This window comes from Primulina tabacum, chromosome 4 (assembly GCF_025594145.1).
Source record: "Primulina tabacum isolate GXHZ01 chromosome 4, ASM2559414v2, whole genome shotgun sequence".
Taxonomy (NCBI): domain Eukaryota; kingdom Viridiplantae; phylum Streptophyta; class Magnoliopsida; order Lamiales; family Gesneriaceae; genus Primulina; species Primulina tabacum.
In genome coordinates this window covers 26,105,837-26,109,867 of record NC_134553.1, presented here as the reverse complement: position 1 = coordinate 26,109,867, position 4,031 = coordinate 26,105,837, and the positions used below count along the sequence as shown (strand labels likewise).

Here is a 4,031-nt window from a genome sequence, read left to right as displayed (position 1 = left end):
CAGTAGGCATAACCCTTTACAAGAACACCACTATGATACCAACTGAAATGTACCGTACTTTTTGAACTATTTTAAAATTTGCGGAAATATAAAAATTTTCATTAATACAAAATAAAATTTCAAATTGCGTTAAAATAACCTACTTGTCTAAAAACATTTGAAATAAATAACTACAACCTATTTTGTCAAAAATAGTAATCGTTTAAACATCGTAAACCACTTCATGAAAATCAGAGTAACCACTTCATGAAAATCAGAGTATTTGAAACAACGTACATAAAAATATTCTTAAAAAATTGGCGGTCCTCAGGTTTAGCCTCCTGCACGGACCGAGTTGGCTCACTGATCCCCACCCCTCGTCTCCTCATGCTCGTCATCGCCTGCATCGATCAAGTCTAGTGAGTCTAAAGACTCAACATGTATAAACTGGAGATAACGAGTAATACGTTATAAAACCACATGAAACTTAAAAGTAGAACGTACATACATAAACTTGAAAGTAATAACATAAACATAGATGTGTCATCATCATAAAACTTTTCTTAAACATTCTTGCATCAGACATACTTGAACATGCATAACTTCATCATTTTTGCGTATTATTATGTTTCAAAGCAAATGACCCATACATAAATGTGCCTAATAAGACTAAACCACAGTACTGGGCTGAAAGGAAAAATTCACTGCCAAATAAATGAGATCCCCGTTCATATTTGGAGATGTCTCGGGACACGTTCTCCGGCTTCCAAAGCCGTTTATAATTGGTCTCAAATCATTTAGCATACCTCAAAAACTTAAAATATTTTCTTTTGCACGGCGAACATACTTACTTCGCTCGGGGCCACTGCTGCACATACTAACAAGAGTTCAAACACTTATCTTTCATAACTTAGATGTATTAGTCATGCTCACAACCAAAATGACAAATTTCCTTATGACGTTCTAAATCTTTCGGGACTTGACCTCGTTTAATCATCGTACTAAACCATGACATCGAACCCCGAAACAAATCCCATTATTTTCCCAAACATGGAGGACACGGACCCCGTGTACACGTCTGGGTCTGGGTCCGTATAGCCTCTGCAACTTAACCTACGAAATTAACAAAGGCACAGACCCCGTGTCAGGGTCCGGCTCCGGGTCGTGTAGACACTGAAATTTCACACCACAAATGAAACAAGGGCACGACTGATGAAACTTAAAATTAATAATTTATTATATGTTAAAACCTGTATTTTAAAATTTAAGTTTCATAAAAATTATAAAATTATGTTATTTTAGTATTGTTTGTTTATATTTAAATGTCTTACTAAATATGTTTTATTTTCAGGTTTTCTACGTGTTGCTAAAATAATGATAACTCAAGCTACAAAATTCAAATAGAGGTGATTCAAACATGTTTGGAATACTTGAGAAATTATCTACAACTTTGTAGAAGACATGATTGCCTAAAAATTTAATTAAGATGATCAAATTGTGCAAATATCAAAAGGATGACAGATTTACTTTTACTATGATCATCATATAGTAAAAAAATCATAACTATTTCAATATTTAACAAAATGAGGTGAACCAAAATGCCAAAATCATCTACACACAATTCCCCACATGTTTTCTGTTTTGAGCGGATTCAAATTCGGTGATTAAAGTCGTAGAACATAGCATTGAAAGAAGAACCATGCAATTGAAGTTGGAGGAGACAAAAACTACTATTACAACTATATGGCATTAATAAAATTTTTGACCATTTCTCTCATTTGGCCTATAAATAGAGGCCTTGTGCTAGCTTGAAAATCATTCTATTCCATTGTAAAATATAGTGTGTTTGTATAAAAGTTCTAAGTTCCAATATATTTTTCATTTTCCCAAATATGAGTGTTGATCAAAAGTAAGCTCATGGAAAGCTAAATCTATTATGTCAAGGTGAAGAGGATGAATTCTTGGTGAAGTAAGATTGTTTATATTTGTATATTCTTTCTTTATTTTATTTCATTTAGCTAAATTCTTTTTATGGTAGGTATAATAATGATTTATTTGTTGTTATTAATTTACACCAAATGCTTGATACTATTAAAGTTGTTATCTTGATTTGTTGTTTAATTTTGATACAATAAATATTTCATCAATTATTATTATTGTTATATTATATATATATTTATGTGTATATTTATATTTATATAATTATATCATATATTTCATTTAAACGATAACGTGGCTCTGCCGGTTATTTTAAATGTAATATTATGATTTAATACTAACATCTAACAATCTAACATTTACTTTATCGCAACTAACTTTTATTTTTCGCATCTAACTTTTACTTTACATGCAACTAACTTTTATTTCCCGCAACTAACTTTTATTTTTCGCATCTAACTTTTACTTTACTGCAACTAACATTTACTTTATCTCAACTAACTTATTAAATCATATATTTCATTTAGTCAATAGCGTGGCTCTGCCGGTTATTCCAAATGAAATATAATGATTTAATTTAACATTTTTTATGCAATTATATATTTATATAGTTATATATATAATCATAGGTACCATATATAAAATATCGGTTAATTCGATATTTTCTGTAGTGGGAACTATATTATATTATATGTGTGTTTAATTATTTAATTTTCTTGGAACCATTATTTGTGGCGGCTTCCTTTTTTTTACTTTTACATAAACCAAGAATAAATCCTTGAGCCTTGACAAATTTATAATTTGTAAACTTCATTCTTGAATTTGAGAATTTATAAATTAATAAATTTAAACTTAAAATAACTTATTTGTGGATCGATCTCGTACTCACAAAATATATTACTTGCAGACAACCTATACTTGGGTAAATTATAATTTAAGTGGTAGCAAGTTTTTGGTGCCGTTGCCGGGGAGGTATAAATTAAGTTTATATTTGTTATTTATGTTTTATTTATAAGTATTGTGTTGTTTTTACTTGTATGAGTATTTGTAGTCGAAAAAAAGGTGGTAGACTTATTTGAGTATTTGAAAATAATTTAAACATGAATGATAATTCAAATAATCAAGATGATAATAATAATAATAATAATAATAATAATAATAATCAAGAACATGATCAATTATGAACACTTAGGCACCATATGAATCCTATTAGAACTAGTGCCCCATCTTGTTTAGTTTTTCCTCCTGATGCATCTAATTTCAACTTTAAACCTCAAATTATTCAACTTTTACCAAATTTCATGGCTTAGATTCTGAAAATCCATATTTACATCTAAGAGAATTTGAGGAAGTTTGTAACACTTATAATGATCAAAATTGTAGCATGGATATAGTTCGATTAAAGCTTTTCCCTTTTTCTTTGAAAGATAAAGCTAAAACATGGCTATAAAATTTGAGATCGAGTTCAATAAGGTCATGGGAAGAAATGCAACAACAATTTCTTAAATGGTTTTTCTCTTCCCATAATACAAACTCTTTTAAAAGACAAATTACTACTTTTTCTCAAAAACAAGGAGAAACATTTTATCAATGTTGGGATAGATATAAAGAATTACTTAATGTATGCCCACATCATGGTTTTGAAACATGGATAATAGTTTCTCACTTTTATGAAGGTTTTATACCTTAAGATAGGCAAATTATAGAATTCATGTGTAATGGAACTTTTGAAGATAAAAACCTAAATGAAGCTATGGAGTATTTGGATTCATTAGCAGAAAATGCTCAAAATTGGGATAATATAGGCACATTAGAACCACCAACAACTAAAATCAATAATTCAACAAATAGGGGTGGTATCTATAATCTTAAAAATGATATAGATATTCAAGCTAAACTTGCATCTTTAGCAAGAAAAATTGAGTCATTAGAAATGAAAAAGAGTGGTCAATTAAAAGGTATTCAAGAAATTGTTTGTCATATATGTGATACACATGATCATTCTACAAAAGTTTGTCCAACATTACGTTCATTTAAAGAATGTCTCCATGAACAAGCAAATTATGTTAACAATTATAAAAAACCAATACTAGATCCTTTTTCACCATGATATA

At 29.4% G+C, this 4,031-nt stretch overlaps 1 non-coding gene across 1 annotated transcript; it reads right to left on the bottom strand.

Annotated features, from left to right (window-relative positions):
• Positions 1 to 3,447: 3,447 nt before the first annotated feature.
• On the bottom strand, positions 3,448 to 3,558 carry LOC142544010 (small nucleolar RNA R71). Its single transcript, XR_012819979.1, has one exon. It is a non-coding gene; the product is annotated as a small nucleolar RNA R71 (small nucleolar RNA).
• Between the last annotated feature and the right edge of the window lie 473 nt (positions 3,559 to 4,031).